This window comes from Balaenoptera musculus, chromosome 7, assembly GCF_009873245.2.
Source record: "Balaenoptera musculus isolate JJ_BM4_2016_0621 chromosome 7, mBalMus1.pri.v3, whole genome shotgun sequence".
Classification (NCBI taxonomy): domain Eukaryota; kingdom Metazoa; phylum Chordata; class Mammalia; order Artiodactyla; family Balaenopteridae; genus Balaenoptera; species Balaenoptera musculus.
The window spans coordinates 103633498-103646401 of record NC_045791.1 but is presented as its reverse complement, the minus strand read 5'-3'; the positions used below and the strand labels follow the sequence as shown (position 1 = coordinate 103646401).

At 43.7% G+C, this 12904-nt stretch overlaps 1 protein-coding gene across 1 annotated transcript in view; it reads left to right on the top strand.

The window, feature by feature from the left end:
* DNER (delta/notch like EGF repeat containing) overlaps nt 1-12904 on the top strand; it is a 333091-nt gene that overhangs the window by 206188 nt on the left and 113999 nt on the right. The gene's annotated exons all lie outside the window — the stretch shown is intronic.

The following is a 12904-nucleotide window of genomic DNA, read 5'->3' as shown; positions in this document are numbered from 1 at the left end:
TCTTTGTTTGAACTGTGCTCCAATTTATAAAAACAGTATCATGCGTGAATCATGTTATGTTATCATGCGTGTAATTGTCTGGTGCTTACTTTCTTCACTTGATCCCGTCTTGCTGAGGTGCATCTACGTGGTTGGATTTGGATTGCTATATAAAATTTCATTGCTCTCTTCTCCTGTGGACAGGCACAGATAAGCACATTCTTGTACGCCTTCCATTGTTTATGTGCTAGGGGTTGCTTTAGGTTGTACCTAGGAGTGGAATTTCTGGAACATAGCATATATGATTGATCAATTATAGTCGGTCTTGCCAAACTGTTTTCCATGGTGGTTGCACAAATATATACTCCCACATGAAATGCGTAAGCGATCTTATGGATTCAGATTTTCTTCAATATTTTGTAGTATCAGAAGTTTTAATTTTTGCTAACTGAATGGGTGTAGAAAAGGTACCTCATTGTGGTCTCTGTATTTTGTGGTTCACTAATGATGCTGGGCTCCTCTTCCTATGGTCATTGTTTTCCTATCTCTTGTCCAAATTTGTGTGTGTGTGTGTGTGTGTGTGCTCTTCTCATTGGTTTGCAAGAGTTCTCTGTTTCTTTTTTGTTCTAATCATTTGTCATTGTCAATTTTATGAACTGAAGATATTTTCACCAAGTGTGTAATTTGTCTTTTCACTTTGAGGGATCTTTTTTTTTTTTTTAAATTGACGTATAGTTGATTTACAATGTTGTGTTACTTTCAGGCGTATAGCACAGTGATTCAGATATATATTCTTTTTCAGATTCTTTTTCCTTATAGGTTATTATAAAATATTGAGTAGAGTTCCCTGTGCTCTACAGTAGGTCCTTGCTGGTTATCTATTTTATATATAGGAATGTGTATATATTAATCCCCAAACTTTGAGGGATCTTTTGATGAATGGGCATTCTAATTATATTTTGCAAACTTTGCTTTTCTAGTTACTACATTTTATATCCTCTTTAAGAAAATATTTTCCTTCCTAAAGATCTAAAAGATATTCAAGTATATTTTCTACCAGGCATTTAAAAGTGTTGATTTTCAGCCAAGTATTTAATTAATATGAATTTGATTTTTGTATATATGGTTTGAAATTGGGATATTTTATCTTTTACTATAACTTTATTTCTCTTCTTCAAAAATACTCCGTTTCTATAAATACATAGTATATGAAACCTTTACACTGTGCCCCCTTCTCTAGAAAGCTGCTGATAGAATTTGGAATGACTGGATACTTTATACGTTTTTAACTGTGCTTATTCTCATTTTAGGCATTTCTGCACTGTCAGTGTTTAACCATTGATTTGAAATTTCCAGAAGCGCTGTAAATTATTTTTTGCTTATTAGTGGGGAGAAGAACTTCACCTCTATCATCTAAGATGATTTAATATCTTCCACGTGGATAGCACATCATGGCTTTTTCTGGGTGTTTCCAGGTGGCACATATAGACATACAGCATTCTCCTTGGTTCTTCTAATGACAACAATAACAATAAAAATCGTACTTTGACTTTCAGTTAGCTTCAGGAACAGAGAGTTGCGCTCTAAGAATTGGATTTTGATAATTAGACTCAGGGGCAGTTTGGTGATTTCCAGTAAATTCATTAGAATTGTGCTGGAAGCTGAGATACGGCAAACAGATCTTGATTTACAAAGTGATCATCTTTTATTTCTTCTATTAAAACAACAAAACTATTTTATAACACCACATTTGTAAGTTGTTATTGTTTTAATAAATGACTTTCTAACAGTTGTTCTTCAATTTCCTGAATATTACAGGTTTAAATCTATCCAGTTTTCATGAAATAACATACAGTTTTATTTTAGAGATACATACCTTTGTACACTGGTCACAGTTTAAACAACTTTACATAATCTCCACTGACATTTACATCATGCTGTTTTCCGGTTCTTGAATGGCCTAGAGTTTGCATACAGTTGTCTACCTGTGAGAAAACCCTAGCACATAAAAGAAATTCTTTCTTGTTTAATAGAAATGTAAAGCAGCTAGAGAACCACAGCAGCTATTTAAAATCTTTTCTGCTCTCCTTGAATCTGTAGCTCTGTCTTCATCTCTCTCACCTTCTACTTTATCCAAAGGTGGCCTCACATCGGCTGGGGTCTCTCAGCCATCCTGTTTCTATCAGGGTCTCTCTGACTCCCAGTAGCAACTTCGCTGGCCTTTCCTGGAACTGGGGCTGTGGGATTCCCTCCCCTATAGCCTCCATTTTTCCTCATGTTCTAGAACATCCCAAGCAGAGATAGAGGAGATCTAGGTAATCTGGTACCTAACTGTCTCTTTGCTCAGCTACCTCCTGACTTGTTCCTGCAGTTCTCTTAGGCCGGTTTCTACTTTATCAGTTCCCACGTCCTGTGGGAACAGCCCTTCTTTCCCCTTTTAGTGTCTAGCTCTATCTCTCCATCTGCTTTTTTTTTCTTCTTAACATTTTTTTTCTGTGGCCGCACCCCACAGCATGTGGGATCTTAGTTCCCAGACCAGGGATCGAACCCGCACCCCCTGCAGTGGAAGCCCAGGGTCCTAAACCACTGGACCGCTAGGGAAGTCCCTCTCCACTTGCTTTTTACTGAAGTACACAGACGCGTGCACACGCTAATAGCTAGTGTTTATTCAGTGTAACCACGTGCCAGGGCTGTGCTAAGTGCTTTCCAAGGCTGCTCTTTAGAACAAGCTCCTAGTTAAACACTCTTAATTATACCATTTTTGTAGATGAGAAATCTGAGGCACAGGGGATTTTGTAACTTGGCTAAGAATATTAGAGGGACAGTCGACTGTAGTCACACACCAATCCCCAAATCTCAGTGGCTTCCAAGCAGAGGTTAAATTTCTGCTGTGTCATAGTTGGATGAAGGCACTTGGCCTCCAGGTGGTAACTCAGGGATCTGGAGGGTCTTGTGTGATGCTCTGAGAGCAGTGCCTGGACGTGGCGTTATGTCACTTCTGCCACGTGCCGTTTGCCAGAATTTGGTCCCTTGGTCCCTAGAGGTTTTGCCTGGGAAGAGGAGTCAGTGTGGCGAGCATTCTCATGGTCTCTGCCGTGCCAGGTGCACATGCCCATAACTGTTGGGGCTGAGGTTTGAACCCAGGTCCTCTGCCGGGCTCCCAAGCCCATGTTCTTGATCATTTTATTACACTCTTTTCCTGTGTGTGTAGCCGCACTGCGAGCTGAGGCCCCTCCTGGTACAAACATGTGATTCAGGACCATGTCATGCTTTCAACTTTCTCATATCAAACAGGACTCTTCTTAGGAGGAGAAATATTAGGCCATTTTGCCCCAAAGTGGGGACTGGATGCTTGAAAAGAGGCGTTTTCTATTTAGCTTAGTTTTGAATGTCCTTGAAAAGCTTATGTTTCCATAGGAAAACTACATTTCCTTTGTGAGAAAAACTGTTTCCAGGTTAATTAACATCAATTAATTGACCTCTGAAGCTCCAGATATGTGCATAAGAACTCTCTAGCAGTGGGAAGTGTGCTTCCTGTTGAAAATTTATCGCTGTGCTTTCATGTTTGCGAGTCTGGTCATGAGACATGATCTTGTTTGATGAATGAATGAATCCAAGCCAGGTTCTTGTCACCAGAGAACAAAACTTCCACAAGTCTTCACAGAGACGTTGTCCTGATGCAACACTCATTTCTCCTGGGAAGAGAACGTTTCTTGGTAAGGAAAATATTATTTTCAGCAAAGAAACTTCTGCTCCAGATTTGCTAATATGTTGATGTTTTGCTTTAATTTCTGCGTCAAATGCCAGTACAAAGAGGGTTTTTGAGTCATCGGTAATCCAGAAATGTATGAATATGGTGTGTTGGATGTTGAGTGAATTAAGTAATAAACTCTCTGCTGTAGTTTCCATTTTGATTTTTATTACAATTTCTTGGAAGCAGGAAGTGATATTTTTTTTTAAATAGTAAAACATTAATGTGTCATATACATGTGTTGTACCGTATAAGATGAATTATAGATTATGGTCAATCCAATTTCTGTTTTGGGAGGAAATTTTTATCAAGGGTGATTGATAGTTTTCTTGAAATTTTTGGCAATACTTTCAAAAAGAAGGGGGTTGTCAATATCACCAAATACTGCTGGAGAATCTAAGAGGAGGTATTGACTTTGGCAACAGGTTTGTCCAAACCATTGGTGGCCTCCTGTTTACACTGATGTGATAAGGGTGTCTCAAAAACTTTGAGGTCTCCCTAAAAGACTTCATACGGGGACAGAAGCAAGGGAGGGTGGCTGGGAGTTACCAGACACACTGAAGGGCAACACCATATGTGGAGAGAGTCATAGCTGCTCGGTTTTCACGTGGCCTAGAAGCTTCCCAAGCGACGCTGGTTGGCAGTGACCAGGTGACCGGATACGGATGGGCAGGATGTGAGAATCAGTGAGTGGCAAATACAGACTGCTCTAAAGGTAACGTTAGTGGCACAGTTAGTGTGCAGAACAGAATTAGAAAGGTCTCTTTTATTTTAATTTTTTAAATTATAACATACAATTTAATAGCACAGGCTCTGGAGTCAGAATGCCCTGATCACAAGGATAAATCTCACACAATTAGAACTCAAATGTGGGCTATTTCCCATCACCCCACTATCATACTGTCCGGTTCAGAATGAACTTCCTGGAGACTCTGCTTGCTGCCTGAGGTTACATGAGCCCCAAGTGCCAGAGTCAGAAGACCTGGTCCCGTCTAGACCACTACCCGTCCCACTTGACCACAGCCTCTGGAGCCAGCAGTCTCAATCCTGCTTCCATCCTTACCATTTTCTAGCTGGGCTCCTTAGGCAAGTTACACAACCTCTCTGGGCCTGCTTCTTTGACTTTGCAGGGACTTGGCAACAGCCCTCTTCACGGCTGGTTATGAGTATTAAATGAGAAAACAAGCTCCAATTCTGTTGACACATGTCTCCAATACTTAGCCACGGCACATAGTAGGTGCTGAATAAAGATTTGTTGAATAAATGAATGAATAGAATAAGATGAAATTCTATCCGAGGCATCCAGATGTATATCGAGGACAGGATTCCCTTAACTCTCCTCTCTGCCTTCTCTCCCCAGGCTTCTCCCTGTAGCACACGTATTTTTTTCCCCTCCCACATCAGATTGGGGCTGGCCTGAGGGCGGCACTGCTGTGTTACGTGACTCTTTATTTCTCCATCCCCTGTCAGTGCCACGCCTTGTGCTTTGCTCACAGTAGACGTGGAATTTAACTTCTTTAATCAGGACTTATTTTATAAAAGCCTTCTAATTTCAGGAGTGTAATTTTTCCTCCAAGGAGCTATTACTTTTTCTGAAAAGAATAGCTGTGTTGCATGTTCAGAACCACCACTGCCAAAATATTATGTATCATACGAAGCACTTCTCGGCTTCAGAGCACTTCATTGTTCCAACTAATTGGTGATTTCAGCCTGTTTTTAAAACTCATCATTTCTGAGGTGAGGGGAGTGCAGCGTGTGTGCCCATCCCAGCTTTACTCTTTTAAACACTGGGTGTGGCTCAAATCAGCATCAAGGTGCCTTTGAGCGTGAGTTAGAAATGGGTCAGCTCCTCCTGGAGGTGAATCCCGAGTAGAATTTGCTGAGTCCCTACACCCAGTCTCACTCAGCTCGAGGGGTGAGTCCATTGGCAGATGAGTGCAGGTTTGAAGAAGTGGGTTAGTTCAGTTTCAGAATGGAAGGAACCTCGGAACTGCCTCTGTACGTGAAGTGGGGGGGGGGGTAATGATGACTCCATGAGGGTGGACGATGTGACCAAGGTCTGTAAGCTCACGGGGGAAGTCAGGCTTCTTCACTCTGTGTCCATCTTTGGGTCAAAGTGTGTTGACTGCAACATTCTCATGGTCCGTGAATTTTCCACTAGTTATGAGTAGAGTGGGAGGTATGGGCGTCTCTGACGGGCTATGACTCATGGACCGTGATGCAGAGAGAGTGCCAGTTGAGTCCAGGGGACAAAACAGAACTGTAGTGTGGCCAGCCTTGGATCCAGTCTCTTCTACTTACTAACTGTGCGACCTTGAATTGCCCTCCGCACCTCTCTTGGGTTTCCTCATCTTTAAAATAAGGGCTTGTGAGGATCACTCATTCATTCAACAGTCATTTGTCAAGTGTCCGCTATGTGCTAGGTATTTTCTAAGTGCTAAGAACCCCACTGTGAAATAGCGAAGACCCTGTGTTCATAGAGGTGGTGTGTTAGTGAGGAGATGAGTCAACAGTATGCACATGTGTGTTCTTTGGTGTGTGTGTGTGTGTGTGTGTGTGGTCAAGGGAACACATCATGGTGATAGATGCTAGGAAGAGAAATAAAATACAGGGAAGAGATAAAGAACTGGGCGTATGATTGTAGACAGGGGGATTAGGTGAGGCCTATCTGAAGGGGAAATGCTTGTGTAGAGACCTGACTAAAATGAATAAAATGAGCTTGTGAACAATGTGAATGGCAGGGGGAATAGCACATGCAGAGGTCCTGAGGCATGAATATGCCAGGAGTGTGTGAAGGGCACAGAGCCTAAGAGAACCAGTGATGAGGCTTGGCTGGGACCAGACCATGCGGGGGGGACGGGTTTTAGCGCGAGAGTGACAGGAAGCCATTGGAGGGTGTGAACTGGGGTGGGCCACCTGATTTTCCTCTTGAAGGAGAGTACACATAGGGAAGGAAAATTGGGAAACCAGTCAGGAGGCCATTTACTCTCCAGGCAAGAGAGAGTGCCGGCTTGAGCGCCATGGTACTGGAAGTGGTGAGTTTGGGATTCAGGATGTATTTGAAGGGATTGCTGATGACACTTCTGGTGGATTGAATGTGAGGTGGGAGTGGGAGTGGGTAGTTGTGGATGATGCCAAAGCTTTTTTTAAAATAGCGGTTTTATTGAGATATGATCCACATACCATCGAAATGTACAAGTCCATGGTTTTTAAAATATATTCACAGAGTTGTGTCAACTGTCACCACAGCCAATTCTAGAGCATGTTCATCACCCAACAGCAGCCCTTTCCCCTTTAGCTGGCACTCTGAACCTGCCACCCACACACACACTGCAGCCTAGGTAACCACCGATCTACTTTCTGTCTCTATAGATTTGCCTGTGCTGGACATTTCACATAAGTTGAAAAATATGATATGTGGCCTTTTGTGACTGGCTTCTTTCCCTCAGCATCGTGTTTTCAAGGCTCATCCATGTTGAGCATGTGTCAGTATTTCACTCCTTTTTATGCCCAAATAATATTCCATTGCATGGAGACACCACATTTTGTTTATCCTTCATCCATTGACAGAATGTGGGTTGTTTCCGCCTTTGGCTGTTGTGAATAATGCTGCTGGGAACCCACCCTCTTATGCCCGTCCTTCTCCTCCGGGATCTTATGCTTCCAAACTTTTCGGTCTTCCTTTCCCTGCCATCCCCCGCTCCCTGTCCCCCATCTCCTACCCAGCCTCCCGTCTGCAAGGGTTGGAGGTCTCAGTTAAAACCAGTCCCTCATGGGCTTCCCTGGCGGCCCAGTGGTTGGGACTTCACCTTCCCATGCAGGGGGTTCGTGTTCTATCCCTGGTTGGGGAGCTGGGATCCCACATGTCTCGTGGCCAAAAAACCTAGACATAAAACAGAAACAATATTGTAACCAATTCAATAAAGACTTTAAAATGGTCCACATCAAAAAAAAAATCTGAAAAAAAAAAAACCAGTCCCTCAAACAAGCAATGATTTTGTAAGTCCTTGCTGCCGCTGTCTGCTCGCCTTCCCTTCCCTTTCCTCCTCCTCCTTCCTCTTCTTCCTCTCCTCTTCCTCCCCTTCCTCCTCCTCCTCCCCTTCCTCCTCTTCTTCATCACTGCTCTTTGTCCAATCAGTAATTTTCTACCCACTTATTTAAACTTTCTTTCTCTTCATATCATGAATCTGCTTCTCCAGTGTCATTGGGGGTGTCCTTCTCACCGATTTCCAGGGCTTTTTCTTAGTCCTCGTCTCTCTAGCAACCCTTCTCGCCTGGCTTGCAGAGCACTGCCCTGTGTCTGTTCTCCTGGGACCTCTCCAGCCCTCCTCCCACGTTCTGTGCCCGGTTCCATCTCTAGAGCTCAGTCCTTACCCCCTTCAGCTGCCTTTCCCTGCCTGGGCCAGCAGTCACTCATTCTGAGCTGTCACCTCTAAGTGAATGGCTTCCAGACCCTTCCTTTCAGCCTCCCGGGTCCCCTCAGCCCCAGCACTTTCACTGGGCTCAGCGTGATGCTCTGCTAACCCTCAGCCCCTCCTAAGACTCAACCCCAGACTCCCCTCCCTCTGCCTCCCACACGTGCTTTCAAGCCAAGCTCTCTTCGACTGGCTCCTGTTTCTATCAGCTGTGCCGTCACTGCCCTCATCTCTCAGGCTGGAAGCTCAGTCCTGCCTGCTGACTCCCCCGTCTTGCTTATTTCTGGACGGTCTCCAGGTTTGCTCTGTTTACGATGATTCTGCATCTGCCCCTGCACGCTGCTTCCTCTTCCATCGCCAGTGCCCTGATTCAAGCCTTGTCGTCTGCTGCCTGAATGATTGTGGTAAGCCGGTCACCCTCAGCACCATCCACGCTGCCTTGCTTACAACTGCAGTGCAGTATTCCAGAAGCCCAGGACTGGAGCCCAGCCGAGCCAAGGGCAAAGCTGCTCCCACTAGCCATTCTCTGTGTGACTTTGGGGAAACTAACGTCACGGGGTCTCAGCTTTCTCTCTGTAAATCGGGGTGGGTGGCAGAATCCGCAGCCCCACAATGCAGTGGTTAAGTGATGCATGCGGTGTGCTTAGAAGGGTCCCTGGTGCACAGTGAGTGCTCAGTGAATGTCAGCGGCTCTTATTGTTGTTGTTTTTGTGGAGCCAAGAGTCAGATGCCCTGCACGGAGCACTTCCACTACTTCCTGTGGCCGGAGATGTGGCCTCAGTCCCGTCTGTGGGCTCCCTCTCTGGGAAGCCAACTTGGACCATGTGGGACCCTTAGGACATCCTTTCCTTCTCTCCTAAGACCCAGGAGAGCTGGGCCTGAGCGGCTTCCTGCCACATTCCCTGCCTCAAGGCTGGCCTGGCTCTCACGGTCTTTCCAAACAAGCCGCATGAAGAGGCGAGAAAAGACATGTGAGGAGTAACGAGTGTGGGGTTTGGGGTTTGCGGTCCTGGGTTTAACTCCAGGCAGAGTCACTCACCGATTAAGTTTCTCTGAGCCCAAGTTTTCTTGTCTGTAAAATGGAATAATGGTATTGCCCTTGTAGGGGTGGAAGAGAACACGCACACACGTACACATGCATGTGCAAACATATACACACACATGCAAACATGTATAGATACACATACACATGCACACACACACTTATACACACACAAGCGCACATTTGCATCCACACATACATACGCCTGGCTCAGAATAGGTGATGCATAAAGGGCACCGGTTTGTAGCTTCTAAACACAAGTAAGAGGAAGCCGATGAGAAGGATCTGAGCTTCAGTTCTCTGTCTCTCCCAGCGGCTGTGCGCATCCTCCTACGACCCGTCTAGCCTGCCCCTTTGGCCCTCATTCTGTCCAGACCAGAGGCACCTGTCTCCAAGGAGAAGAGAGGAAAGTCTTCAGCTCTCCCCCTAAGTTAAAGCAAACAAGAAGGGACCACGCTACAGCCCTCCTTCGGCATGGCTGCGCTCTGTTCAGAAACCTTCAAAGGCACCGCGCTGATGACCCCGGCTCCTCAGCACGTGGATTTGAGGCTGTCACGGCTTTGCCCTGGCCCCAGCCTTCCCCCCGCCCACTCCAGGCAATCCAGCCTCGCCTGACACCGAATGTGCCTGGCTTTTGCTCCCACTGTGTTTAATTGTTTCCTATGAGTCTGTCTTGTCTCCTCATCTGGAGTAAGCTCCCTGCAGGCAGGAACTGTTTCTAAACATCTTTGAGATTCTCCATTTGTGAATGTTCACTCCCCCAAAATTTCTTTCTGAAAGAATGAATGAACACCTCCTGTATAGTTTGGGTTATTACACAAGCTTAGAATTCAACTGATAATATCTTTAAGGCAATTCCTTACCTTGTCTGCCCCATGGTATAAGTTTTTGATTAATTTAATGTCTTCTCCCTTCTGATTTCAATTTCTCAGAACATACTTAATGAAAGGATCTTTCTTGAAATCTCTCCCCCATTGTAATCACTAGATTAGGAGACACAGGTGTCATATATAGTCTGGCCTGTATTAATATCTCAATTAATACTTCTTATTTGGGTTCTAGGGAACTGGAATGAAAGAGATTATTTAAAAATAGCAATGCGTGGTGCTTATGCAGTCATTAATTACTTTGCAATGAGTACCCACAGTGTCCCTGGCTCTGTGCTTGGGGCTGGGGACAGAAATCACCAACACATGTTCTTAAAGAATAGGAAAGGAGATCTGGAAGCTGTGCAGTGACAGGTACAGTAATTGAGCCTAGGGGCTCTCCCACTTATGAAAAGAAAAAACATGTGTCAACATGCAGCCAATAAAGGCTTTTTGATGTGATATTGTATTTGACTTTAACGCTCTGATCTTTTTCCTTTGTTATGTGCATGAGATGTGTAACTCTTAAATGAATAATATTAATATTAAAAGAAAATGTTTGCTGCTGGTTTTCCAGATCAGTGGTTCTCAAACTGTAGCATGGACCTTGTGTCAGAATCACCTGGAGGGCTTCTTAAAACTCAGATTGCTGGGTCTACCCCCAGAGTCTCTGATTCTGTAGGTCTGGGATGATGCTGGTGAATTTGCATTTATGGTAAGTTTCCAGGTGGTGCTCTGGGGACCACACTTGGAGAACCACTGCTCTCAACTGCCTGTTAAAAACTGAGAGATCAAACAATATTGGCATAATGCTTGGCAGTGTGAAAATCCTAAGTTATTCATTCATTCAAAAATATCGAGCCACCTACAATGCGCCAGGCGTGGTGCAAGCTATTATGGATTCAAGGGTGCACTTGAAAGAAATGGCTCCTGCCGTTCGGGGTTGATCTCATTCATTACAACTCTCTTGGGGGCCAGGTGTGATCATTATCCCCAGTTCACCCATGAGGGGAATGAAGGTCAAAGTCAATCCACTGATGCTCTCGCTCAGCTGATCATTGCTTCACCATCCCAGACCTCTGACTCTCCAAACCACGGTCCTTTCCACTGTGCCTCTTGCCTCTGTGCTTATTAGATGTGGTTACTTGTTTTTTTTCTCCTAACCTCGAGGTTAATTTTTCTAATGCTGCTGAATGTCAGCTTTCTTTCATGCTTTTCTATCTCATATTCCCATTTTAATTATATTTTATTGATTGCCTTCTGCAGATGGGCCTCCTATATCTTCCTTTTTTTTGCCTTTGGTTTTAAAATGATGTTTGCATTTGCTCACATGTGTTTGTTTTTCCCCTGCCAGCAGATCTTACTAGTTTTTTAAATTTTTTCTGTTAAATAATTTCTGCCTTCCTACTTTAAAATTGGATTCCTCTGAGATTGAATGTCCTGATGGCGCACAGATTCTGGCTGTTTATTGCTTGCTTCAGTGTGCTAATATTAGGCACTTCATCTCTACAGCAGCAGCTGAGGCCCCCGCCGTCTGCTCTGATCCCCCCAGGGTGAGAGCCGAGGCTGGTGGGCTCTGTCGGTGGCATCAGGCTTTCAGTACAAATCCAGCGCTTCTCCTCACTGCACAGGCCAGGCTATTAAAAGACCAGGAATATTAAAAATAGCTCTCACCGCAATTCCCACCTTGGAAGCTTTCAGGACAGCTATGCAAAGAAACAATTAGATTCTGCCTCACAGAGTTAAAGTGACTTTTTGTTTCAGGAGAGAAATCATAAAGTAAAGATCATACACAAAAACAATTGTTTCAGAGAATGTTTAGAAAAACAACTGATCGATTGCCTTGACTCATTTAGCCAACTTTGTTTACACTTCACCGTAATTTGCCATTGAACTCTGGAAGGTTTACCTTCATTTGAAGAGTACAGCCAGTACATAGTGACTTGGGGGTGTTGAGGGATATAGTTTTTTTTGTTATATTGCTATCAATCAAGAGACACCACTAGCATGTGGTTTTCTCCAAACCATTCTGATATTCACAGGGAAACATAGCTATTTTTTCTCCTTATATACACTGATAAATTTTAATCATATTTTATACTTAAATACAAAATAGTGTAAAATTAAATACTCCCAGGCTACCTTAGACCAAAGATAATCCGGTAATGCACCCATTGAATGAATGATTTGGTTCAATGCCTTTCCTTAAAGGTGTCAGGTCATCTTCTCCATCTGGCAGGCTTCACTCACTAGCACATGCACTTTATTTCATCTGACACCATTTCTCATGGTCAGACTGCTTTAAAAGCACTAAGCCTCAGTCTAGAGCTTTCTCAATTGTCCCATATGTCTTTGAAAGACATATGTATCCCGAGGCACAATTTTACTTATATCTTTTTTGTTATACGAGAATGTTCTCCAAAGAGACAATAAAACCTCTGTGATTCCCTAAGAGATCAGCAAGTCCCATAACATCTGTTTTTGAAGCAATTATTTTACTTATGAATTGAATATCACAATTATAAATTCTTCAGTACCTTAAAGTTTTTAGAGTCAAATAATTTATTTTAAAATGGTCTTTAACTTGCTAGGAGTTATAAATATTTCTAAGGATTCTGAGTTTTCAAAATGTTCTGAAGGTGTTGTTTCCCTGTTTTGTAAAGGATCAGCATCTGTTTAAGGGCAGATGAGAGGCATTGGGATAAAAGCAAGGGTTTTTAGTCTGAAGGACCAAGGTCTCATTGACCTAAACTGGGGTTTCTCAACTCTGACATTAGGGATATTTTGGGCTGGATTAGGGAACTGTCTTGTGTATTGTAGGATGTTTAGCAGCGTCCCTGACTTCTATGCA